Genomic DNA, 12,593 nt, shown 5'->3' with positions numbered 1-12,593 from the left:
TGTTTGAAGGCCTGTACACGGTTGGAGGATGGATGAGTCCATGAAGATGATGGATGGAAGATAAACTCCCAGTTAACTGGATGTCCGGAATAGGTGAGGATGCGCTCCAACTACGATGACTATGGAGATCAGGTAAGACGCAATGCGCTGCAGGAGATGGAGTGCAGGAGACAGGTAAGGTGTGCTTACAGCAATGGTGTAGCTGGAGCCAGGTAAGATGAGCTCTCCGCGATGGTGCAGCTGGAGCCAGGTAAGATGCGCTCTCCGCGATGGTGTAGCTGGAGCCGGGTAAGATGCGCTCTCTGTGATGGTGTAGCTGGAGCCGGGTAAGATGTGCTCTCTGTGATGGACTGGAACCCAGAGGATGCACGTCGAGGAGATGAATTTGAAAACAGGTAATAACTCAGGCGGATGCGGCGGTAAGCGTTACGCTGCAGAAAGCAGACTAACGCGAAGCGCCAATAGTCGGGTGGATTGGCCTTAAATAGGCTGGCCCTGGCCCCTCCCTTTGGCCCTGCCTTGTGGCTCCATCTTGCCACTCCCAGAGATTCTTGCACATACTCCCCAATGTTCTCCTATGGCCACGCCTGGCCTGGATGCACGTGCTTTTGGCACAAAGTGTGCAGAGCACACTTTTGCATTAGCCTGGTTCCAGAGGTGCCAGGACTGGGTCCATTTGGACCATGTATGTGGCAAAACATGGGCCCTTGTCCAGTGTCCATGACAGTGAAACACACATTCAAAACAGGCTCTGATATTTTAAACATATCCACTACCCAACTGCTTCATAAAATAAAGGACAAAGATGGAGTTTGCAAGAAAAGGACAAGTTAATAGCTTGATGTCTTCTGTTAGACACAGTGTAAAAGGTGAATCCCCTAAAAACAAATACAGCATTAAAAGGGACAAAGCATCCAAGTACACCAATGATTACAATGTAATCATTGCCCTCTTGTGAAATGCAAACATAGTCATACAATACATTGCAGACAATCCCATTGCAGTTGGAAGATATGCCACAGCCTATCTCACCAAAGCTGAGAAAACAGAGATCAAAGAACTCTCGGACGACATATCATCTAACAAAACACTGTCACAAAAACTGTAAAGCTTCAGAATAAAAATGCTCTCCCATAGATAATGCAGGTGCTATGAAGCTGCAGACAGCATAACAGATACAGCCTTATATGGAAAATCTGGATATATTGTCTGGCTAAACCTTGATCCAGATTCATCCCGAAAAAGAGTACTAAAATCCTACCAAGAGATAGAAACAATAGCCACAACAGCCACACATTTTCCCAACAGCCAGGACATTTTGAAAATCAATTTAACTGACACATACAAGCCAAACAGAAGTACTTATTTGGAAAACATGTGCTTATATGACATAGCCCAAAACTACTCCTACAAAAACAATGTCACACCAGATGAGACAACAGGCAAATAATCAGTCACACCTTGTGAAGAAAGCCTAGTATAACTTAACAACCCCACCCTAATTACTCATATACAGTTAATCTAGTCTAGAAGTTACTAAATAAATTTAACATGGTTTTAAACATGAAATTAAAGCATATACCTCTTAAAACTATAAATGTCTGCTACTGTGTGTAAGAGGTGAAGCTGGTTCTGGTAAAACACTCTAAATTAAAATGATAACACTTACACTGGCATCATTGTAGTTTTTTTTTATCCTCTATGGATTCCTTTTCCCAATAAACCAATGATTATTCAAGTCAATACAACAACAGTGTAGCACACACTAATGTTGTACCAAACATAGTACATAGAATGTACTGTTTATGAGGGTGAAAGATAACATTGGGGAGCATGTGCAAAAAGTAAATGTATATGTAAAATTGTATGCAATTAAAGCTTTTCAACTATCCTGCTTAACACATTCTGCAGTGTTTTCCACAGCAAATGAACCAGAGATTCCAGCTTTACTACTGTACACAACTAATTAACAGTACCAAGTGTAAACAAATACATATTCCATTAGCACTATCCTCACTTGTACTACAATCATAAAAACCACATACTTTCTACTCCCCCTACAGTACCTATAATTACTGTACACATATTATTATAATGGTTGTGGCCAGTGGTCAGATTCTTATGGCCATGGTCTAGGGCCATGCCCCCAAGAATCTGGCCACTGGCCACAACCACCACAATATGATTCAATCATATAACAAGTACATACAACATTCCTTCATGTAAAGGAAGTGCCCAGAACCCCCTGCCATTGAATTGGTGTCCGCGGACACCAAAATTAACCACAGACTCTGCAGCATCTGCAAACCCATTTTACACCTATAAAAAATGCCATATCATCTGTTTTCCTTCTCCTACCCTTTCCACACCCTCTTTCAACAATCAAGTAACCTCAAATGTGTTTTCCAAACTGTCCACTCACAGCACAGTCTGTGGAATACTGCAGGGTCTGCGGAGTGGGCGACACCCGCACCCACTTTTTTCACCTATAAAAACAGCTCCATATCTTCTTTCTTCCACAGCTCCACCCTTTCCAGGCCCTCTTTCAGCCACCAAATAACCAAAAATGTGTTTTCCAGACTTTTTCCCCACTGCACTATCCACACTTTTCACCATCTAAGCAGCGGGCGCGTCCAATGTCTGCGGATATCATGTCAGACCCTGATTGGCCCAGTGGGCTGTACTCAGAGTGAATAAGGAATTGGATCTGCCGACCAAATCTATATATCACTAATATTTGTTTACCTACTTGGCTGTTCTCAAAAATACTACTGTATGGATTTACACCAAATTTACAAAAGCACACTTGTGGGACCAAGCCACCACTCCTGAAGCAAATTTGGTGAAAATCCATCCAGTGGTTTGGGCAGTAAGCATGAGCAAATTTGTTTTTCCATTTCATCTATTTTTGAGACCCACCCACAATAACTTTGCCCCTCCTGGATGAAACCTCACCAGACTTTGCAGAATCAATCTGAGGGGGCCATATACTATCTTTGCAAAATTTGGTGAGGATTCCTCGACGAGGGACAAAGTTATAATCTGCCCAAAAGTGCTGTTCCGATTGGTTGAGCAACGTAATCATAACTACAGGGCAGCTACCGCAGGCCCTGTAATAATTTGTGTTGTCACCAGTAATGTCATCAGTGTTCTCATACAACACGTACATACAGTGATGTCATCAGTGATGTGATCTATGATGTCATCACTGTGGTCATAGGCTGTGTAATTGCCTTTCCCGGGTGCTGTTATATCCCCATTCCGATTTGAGCCCTGTAGGGCTCAATGGGAATGGGGATGCATGTAGCATCGGCACTGTTCATAAAGGTGCCGGTGCTACAGGCTTGCTGTGCTCGCGGGTTCCTTTCATTCCACCAGGGAATGAAAGTCCCCCGCGGCATAACTCAGAGTTTGCCAGTCCAGATAGAATGGTACCGGTCAGCTTACAGGTACCATTGTATCCGGACCGGCAACCTTGTAATGAGGCCCAGTGTATTGCTCACCTTAACGTCCTTCCAACTTTTCATTGAATTTCAAGGGTTTTGTCATTCCATAGATTTTTAGAATGCTTCCAGACCACTAGCACGCTCTTCGGCCATGGTGAGTGGGCAGAGCCTTTGGCCGGGCCCACTGCCCATTTTAAAATGCTACTAGACCACTAGCCATGGCTGGTGGGCACAGCCAAACGCTATCAAACCACTAGCCATGGCCTTTGGCCATGGCTGGTGGGCACAGCCACTCTATATTTGAAAAAACTTGCAACTCATTGTTCATCAATCACAAACTGGTTTTGTCCTGTTTTGACAGTGGTATTGTTATGTGAAAACATTGCAGGCTTTGAGAACTCACAATGTTTTTAGGCAATGCGCAGTGAGATTTCCATGGATGGTTAAGGAGTGTGCTCCAAGCCCCTTCTTTTATGGCCGGTCTCTTGGTGATACAACGCACAGCCCCAACTAACCACATTCAAGCAGCACGTAAACAGGGAAAGAATGACTGGCTGCAAGAATAATATATGCCCAGGTACTTTCTGCTCCCAAAGCGAAAATCAAAAGCTAGCACCCATGAATATACGCACAGTAAGTGAAAATATATCTTAAAGGGAAATATACCAATGTAGTTAATTTGAACTTCCCCTCAGAAGAGCATCCGCAAGACAAAATAGCATTGGACTTTTACAAAAAGTACTGAACACCAGAAAAATAACTTGCGAGAAGACATGTTCCAATAAATATGCTGGCAAAGTACAACAGGTGCTCACCTTTAAAACCCAGTGATCTGTTGTGAACTATCCACTGGTAAACAGAATCCCAATATGAAATAAGTGCTTGTGATCCTGTGGGTAAGCGTCTGCACTGGGTACATGACAACCTGAGTAAAATCATGGTAGCCAAATACTTCATCAAGCTTGCCAACCTACATAAAATCAATGTGTTGCGTCAGCCATCTGAAAAAAAAAGATACGTTCTTCACCCACATAAGTCCTTTAAGTGTGCCCTGAAAATCAGACACAATCAGGCGAGAATAATTGCACCATTGTCCATGAGTACACACTCTCTTGCCACATTGTGGGCAAATACTCATGGCTTACTTGTCCTCTCATCATTTCCCCTCCGCACCCTCATTTCTGTCTTACAACAATACTCTCCTTTATAAAGATAACTTGAAAAGTACACATTCCATAGTATCACTCAAATATATAAATCCTTATTGAACTATGTTAGGCAAAAAGGGTACAATCGTGCCATTATTACCCCCTCTTGACTGGCAGACTACAAATACCAAAATACAATTCAGCAAAAGGCAAAACAATGGTATCTGAGTGCAATACATTGAATGACTGACAGTAGATGTCATGCGTTTTCTTAGTGTGTTATGAGATATTTAAAATGAAGAAAACACACAGCACCAGACTGTGGACTGTCTCCCATCCATGCAGTAACCAGGACCAACCCTGATTAGCTTCAATGTGAGCAAGGGGCCAGCACCCTCAGGCCTTGTTGCTCTAAGTTGTCTTGTAACTTTGCTTTATTTAATTTGGCACCATGGCCTGAGGGGGATCTCAATGTCCTTGCTTTGACAATAAGTAGGGTCAGTCCTGGTTAATTCATGGATGGGTGACCTGGGTCAACAATGATTTTTCACTCTTGATGTCACTACAGCTGTAAAAATATCTATTTTGCTTTTATATTGTACAAAAAATTGCGTGCTTTGAGAACTCCCAATGTTTTTAGGTAATGCCCTGTGCGATTACATTATTTTCTGAGGATCACACACTTTGGTTAAGCAGCGTGCTACAAGTCCCTTGTTTTATGACCTGTCTCTTGGTGACTGTTGTGATACAGTGCACAACCCGAACTAACCGCGTTGAAGCAGCACGTAAAACGGGAAAAAAATGACCAGCTGCAAGAATAACATATGCCCAGGTACTTTTGCCCCTACAGCGAAAATCAAAAGCTGGCACCCATGAATATATGCACAGTAAGTGAACATATATCTTAAAGTGAAATACACAAATGTAGTTCAATAGACCTGCTCCTTAGATGAAAGGGCGCAAGACAAAATAACAGTGGACTGTTATAAAAATGTATGAACACCAGCAAAATAACCTGATAGAGGAAATGTTTCAATAAATATGCTGGCAAAATATAAAAGGTGCTCACATTTTAAACCCAGCAATCTGTTGTGAAGTATTCCCTGGAAAATGATTTCCCAATATGAAACAAGTGCTTGTGGTCTTGTGAGTAAGTGTCTGCACTGGGAACATGACAACCTGAGTAAATCCTGGTGACCAAAACTTAATCAAGCCTGCCAACCTAAAAAAAGAAACATGGAAACATGTGTTACGTCCACCCTCTGAAAGAAATGTACGCTCTTCACCCACATCTGTCCTCATGCCCTGAAAAGCAGCCACAATCAGGGGTAAATAACTACACCAGTATCCAGGATTGCAAACTCTCTTGCCACATGGTGGGCAAATACTCATGACTTTCTTGCCTTCTAATAATTTTCCCTCTTCACTACCATGTCTGGTTTTCAGCAATACCCTGCTTTATAAAGCTCACTTGAAAAGTACACTGCATGGATGAGAAACAGTCCACAGTCCTGAATGTTGTGTGTTTTCTTAGTTTTAAATATATCATAACACACGCATCCACATTTTTTTTAAACCATGCTAATGTCAGTCCATGAAAGTTTTGCACTCAGAGATTTATTTTTTTGGGTTTATGCTGGATTGCATTCTGGTATGTGTAGCATCACAGTGAATATGGGGGGAATAATGCCACACTTTTTGCCTAACATAGTTCTATAAGGATTTATATATTTCACCCTCGACATCACTATAGGTGTGCGCATATCTTACAAATAGAAAACTGTAACCACGGGTACTGAACTACACATACCCTTGCACATACCCTCAGCTATCCGTAGTCCTTTATATGCACAAATATCAGAAAAACAACTGGAAAAAAATGCTTTTCTGACCCCCAGGCCCTTACCAAATGCCCCCATCATCTGGGTCAGCTCCCCCACTCCTCAGATGGCCTCTTCACAGCCCCTGCCCTCTCCATTTCTCCCCCACAACACACACTGTTGCTGTGACACAGTTGGCTTTAAGAAGTTGGATATTCACAAATAAAGCCGAGTCTATAGAAAGCTTTGTGTTGAAAACTCAGTCCCTAAACAGCCTCCAACTCCGAAATGTCGCTTGATGCTCTCCAGCTACCCCCCAACCACACGTCTAGCCTGATTGCATTTGCATGTTTTTTGACCTGCAAAAGGATTTTTTCCTGTGTTTCATTTGACCATATCATCGTCTATAACCTCAAATATCTCTCACATCAAGAGAAAAACAAGATGGTGGCTGTTTTATTTTTTTTAAAACCCAGTTTTGGGTCAATCCCTGAGATATAGCTATCTATTTTTGAGAATGGCCACATCCTTCTCCATCAAATATTTAAATAACTACTGCACAGAATAACCACAAACCAAGCATGCATTGCTAGTTTACGATTTGTGCCCTAGTTGTTTTGGAGCTGGTCCGAACCCATCCAGCGGTTTGGGCTGTGCACCTTGGCAAACATTTACCATTTTTGTCTATGGGAAAATGAACAGGGAGTAGGCCAAAACTTTGGGGCAATAATTGTATTCTTAATAACTTTCTTATTTTTTAACAGATCTTTACAAAACATTGCAGTCTGGCGGGTCCAGCAAATCCCTAATCACTTTTTGATCAAATTTGTTACTCGAATCAAATGTTATTAACAATAGAATTATTAGGGGATCATATGGGAGTTCTACTCACCTTAACTATAGGGCGGCTATTGCTGCACTAGAATAGATAGATAAGCCTGAATGTCTCACATGATTCAGTGTGGTAATAAAGTTTTTGACATTTATCTCATTGATGATCATTGATTCATGTGGTGGCAACACAACCTTAATTGTACAGTAGCATTATTGACAGCAAATCTGGCAAATCATGCTAGTTAATGGACTTAATTTGATGTATGAGCTATCTCCAAGGTCAATAGTGATCTTAGCAAAGTTAGTGCTTAGAATGGACTTCGTCCTGATAGCAAGTCAAAACGAGACTTACAGCAGTGTTACTAATATGCCCCATTCCAATTTGTAGAAGCTTATCCAGTTCTGTTTTTTTCTTTGCATTCTGGGACATGTAGTTCGAGTTTTAATGGGAAAAGTCGAGCTACATGCCCCAGAATGCAAAGAAAAAAAAACAGCACTGGATTAGCACCTATATTGTAATGGGTCATCCTGGCAACTATGCTTACAATATAGCAACAACCTTAGAACGCATTATACGATGCATGATTGGCTGCCTTCCAACTTGTGCGTTTAATGGAAAATAGCTACAAAACCAAGCTTGAAATCTCACATCTAAGACAGTCACCATGTTGGCTTACATTGTATTGTATGTTTTTGTTTAGACCAGTTCAGTTATTTTGTCATTTATTGTTTTTTGCATTGTTTTAGCAAGGCCTTATTGTATGTATACAAGAAATTAGAGTACAATGCTATTGTATAACAAAAAGTCAATGCATTTTTACCTGGCACTCAATTATCTGGTACTCTATTAACTGGCACCTCAGTTGCCAGTAATACTAATGTTTCTGGTTAAGCAAATGCTGGATAACAAAGCTTCAGAGCAAGAAACAAGAGCAAACAGACCAGGAAGCTTGATTTTCTAGCCTGTTTGCCTAATTATCGGGCTCCGACTACCAACGTTAAGTTAACAGGAATGTTTGATTATCACAAAGAGTTGGGTTCCCAATGGTGTCCGATAATTGTGCTTTTTCTGTAATAGGGTTCCTATACTAGACATCCATCACCGTGTGCTAACAATCTTCACATAAACAGGTTGTCTGCATCACAATGAACCAGACATCACATGACTGAGGCAAACTGAGGCCGATGTCACTCGGAAAGGTAATTTGACTTCCGTGTAATAACTTTATGCCGGAAAATAAAGTGGGTTTTGCCAAGGTGTGCTGCTCTTGCATGTCTGCTTAATTTTAGATGAGCTTTAATGAACTATCTCTGGGATTGCCTTTCAGATATGCTGGCTTTAAAAGTGCCAAACAGGCTCTGATAAGGGATGAGCACGGTACATTCTCTTCAGATAATTGAAAGGTACGATGAAGAGGTTTCTCATGCATGGGATTCATTTAATAAAATATTGACTTGATGTTTTTGCAAACCTGATCCAAAGTGGCATCAAAACCCAAAAATGAACACACTGGAGGACACAATTTGGTGTGAAAGTCACAGCAGCACAGACAGTACTTGTCTTCCCCCATGTGATGCTGTAGGTGCAACCTTGACAACTGAAAGCAGGTAAGAAACAGGAAATATTTGTTTCCACACATCTAACACTTAACCTGCATTTGGGTGTTCATCAAAGTTGGCTAAATCCACTGGGAATGAAAGGAAAGCTACTTTCTATCAGAGATTAAATCTTCAGGAAATCACTGTATGTGTGATGGGAAGCACACAATTTAACTTTCCAAAATTATCGGTTTTTAAAATGCCATGAAAAATATCACTGCTTGATGATGTTTGTTGACTCGTCCCTTACCACCATCTGAGACTAAGGGCCTCATCACAAGTTGGGCGTTAGCCCTTAAATGCTGCGGTAACGGTATTAGCGCCGCCAATACCACTCTGCCGGATTATGAGTCGGCGCAAATACCGCCAGAGCCGAAAGGAACTGGTGCAATTACAACCAGCTCTATTATAGCTGGCGCAAATACAGCCGGCACTACTAGTGCCGGCAACACAAAGCGCAATTACAGCTGTATGCCAAGTACATATATGGTGGTATTAGCCAAAAACCGGCACTAATACAGCCGAGAATTACCTCCAGCCTCCAGCTTGATGTAAATGTACCCAGGTGCCAGGAATGAAGTCACAGGTGTACACAATGCTCACCAGCGGGCTATACAAGACACACCCGGGCCCCAAACACTGATTATGACACCATGCATCCATTCAATGGTGAAGGCTGGAACAGGCAGCTGCTCATGCTGCGTCTGGAGCTTGAGATGTAAGCCAACCAGGTCAGGGCACAGGGAGCACAGGGTGGGGTGGTGAGGAGGTGGAGGAGCAGGAGGAGGAGGAGAATGGCACCAGCAAGGTGAGCACCGATCCCCAGGGCCAGGCTCTCTCCCTGGGCCCTAGGCGACACCCAGTTGGTTACTGAGTACTGCCTGAACAGGGAGACCACCACCAAACTTCTGTCCACAATCTAGGAGGACATTGGGAGCAGGATCAGTATCTATACAGCTGTTTCCCCACTGGTGAAGCTGGTGGCTGTGCTGCAGTTCCTGGGTACCGGCACATTCCAGCACTCTGTTGCCATGATGCATGGCATGGCACAGTCAACATTCAACACAGTACTGGGACAGGTGCTGGATGCCCTCCTGCGCCATGTCAACCAACACATTGCACTGCCCACCACCAAGGCCCAGCTCAACAACATGAAGGCACTGTTTTATGCCTCTGCATGCCCAATCTGATAGTAGCCATCGACTGCAGCCATGTTGCGTTGGTGGCGCGCCAGGCCTGTGAGGCCATATACAGGAACCGGAAGCACTACCACTGCCTCAATGTGCAGGTGACTTGTGGCCCTGACCTCATCATTACCCACTTCTGTGCCCGATACCCAGGTTCCACCCACAATTCCATGGTCCTACACAACAGCACACTTCCAGGATTCATGGAGAGGCACAGAGGACAACGGACCTGGATAGTGGGTGAGTTCAAACCCTGCTACATATGCACAGGGTAGCACAACACGAAGAAGGGGGTGGAGGGAATAGCAACACTGAAAGGAAGTATTGCATGTCAAGTGAATGCCCTGACAGCACCTGGGTACCACCTCTACCAACAACAGGGGCCATCCAAGGGAGCATGCACACATTGACCACACCTGCACACACATGTTGACTGACACACACCACTGCCATCACAATAAAACATTAGACAACATGAACCACAAGGCATCTTGAATGTGGCACTGCTTATATCCACACAGCACCACGCAGCATACCCACCTGTGCCCCCGCCGTCTGCCCAGATCACCTGCCACAATGATACAGGGTGCATGTACAGTTCAAGGAGTGCATGCAATAATCAACGAAGGCTGAACACCCATTACACATACACATTGCATGGGCGGGATGCACACATGAATGTCACGGCTAAAAATGTCCAGATACATTGAAATATCAGACCCATGCATGAGACAATGGAATGATGTCTGTATTCCACACCATAGAGGTGGCTCTGGATAGCCACAGCTGATGTGGCAGATGACCAATGTGCATGACCCATGTACACCGCACAAGACTGCCTACGATCATGCCCCCAGTCGTACCCATGTATGCATCGAGCGCACCTTTAGACTGCTCAAGGTGCGATCCCGGTCCCCTGACAAAGTTGGTAAAATAATATTGGTGTGTGTAATGCTACACAACATTTGCCAGAAGAGGAATGTGCCACTACCAAGTCAGCAGCAAGAAGGGATTAAGGCAGACTATGTCTTGCACAAGTACAGGTGGAAGCAGACTGAAACACAATCCCCTCCCCTGCCTCTCAGCATAAATCTGTTTCCTCCTTGATCCAACTGCCGTTGGTTATTCACCTGCGGCATACCTGCTGTCTGTTATAATCCTGGCCCTTCTCCGCTAGGTAACATCGCGCCTTCTATGGCATATTTTGACAGTTTCTTCTGTACTATTTTAGCTTCCTCCAGCTTTCTAGCATCTTCTCTCTTTTAATTTTTCTCTTGCAACTATTGGCAATAGTGTGCAATGGTCAGCTGTATTTCTGGCCATGGCTTTGTCTCCATACCCACCAGTTTCTTAAGATATCTCTCTACCTGTTCTGGCAATTCCTGACATAAAAAATGATAGAATACAGGTACCGATTTCCCCATGGGTCTCGAGTTTCCAAATACCACTGTTCTTGAAAATTCTGAATGTAAGCAAGCAGAGCTTCACCTTCTTGCATTTTCAGTGCTATAATTGCGCCCATATCTGATGTATCAGGACATTGAACTATAAGCACTTTCCAGACTGCCGCTCTGCAATTATTAAACAGCGCTCCATCATGCGCTGTGTTCTGTGCTGCGACACTTGAATATCCTGCTCTTGTCGAAATCTTGTCAGCCCTTTCCCCAAGGATAGCTGCTAGAAGACCCTTCATGTTCCCTCTAGCTAACGTGTTCCCACCTGTCATTTTTTCAAATTCATAGATCCATTTCCCAGCGCCCAAAGTTAAACTCAGGAGCTTACACCTCAGATTATCCTTATCAATCTGGGGCCATGGGATATACTGCAATCTGGACCACCCTTTTTCGAACAAGGGAAATTGTGAAATACTAAAATTGAAATCGACACCCATTGCCTGCCTTTTCATGGCAGGGACAATGGTTCCTGATCGCCTTCTCCCTGGTAATGACCTCAGTTTGCTCACATATGGTGGCGATTCCCCCTCTCAGTAAGAGGTCACCTTTTAGGTCACTCCAGCCACGCCATAGGCTCTGATGTCCTTTCTTTAGGCCGGTCCAAATCTAACTATCTTACTTCCTTGTCTGTTTGAATACATCGCTCAGGACCGCATGCATCATCACTCTCCTCCCCACGGAAGGTTTCCCCTGTCTTCGTCTGATTTATCTTGTCCCCAACTAGTATGACTGTCCTCCTTCTCGTCCCTGTTTAGAGTTAGCCTGTCCAAAGTCAGGGCTCTCTGCTCGAGACTAAACAAGCCTCCCTCATTGCCTTGTGACTGGGCAATTTCATATTGATCATCTTTCCCTTTATTTCTCAATTTTGTCCTCATCCCCTGATAGACCTTCTCGATTCTATCTCTGGTACTTCGTATCTTCAAATTCTCCTGAAGATTTACCATCGAGGGACCTGGTATAGGAACTCCTCTATGTCCTCCCATAATAATTCTACTGGACTAGGTCCCATTAGTTCTTTCTCAATGTGATAAATGTCGCATGCCATCTGCTTTCTCTTTCATTCGATTTCCTCATTAAATTTTCTTTGTTTCTTTGCTAACTCCCT

The sequence above is a fragment of the Ambystoma mexicanum genome, chromosome 4q (assembly GCF_040938575.1).
Source record: "Ambystoma mexicanum isolate Mex_15411 chromosome 4q, UKY_AmexF1_1, whole genome shotgun sequence".
Lineage (NCBI taxonomy): Eukaryota > Metazoa > Chordata > Amphibia > Caudata > Ambystomatidae > Ambystoma > Ambystoma mexicanum.
This window is presented reverse-complemented; position numbering follows the sequence as displayed.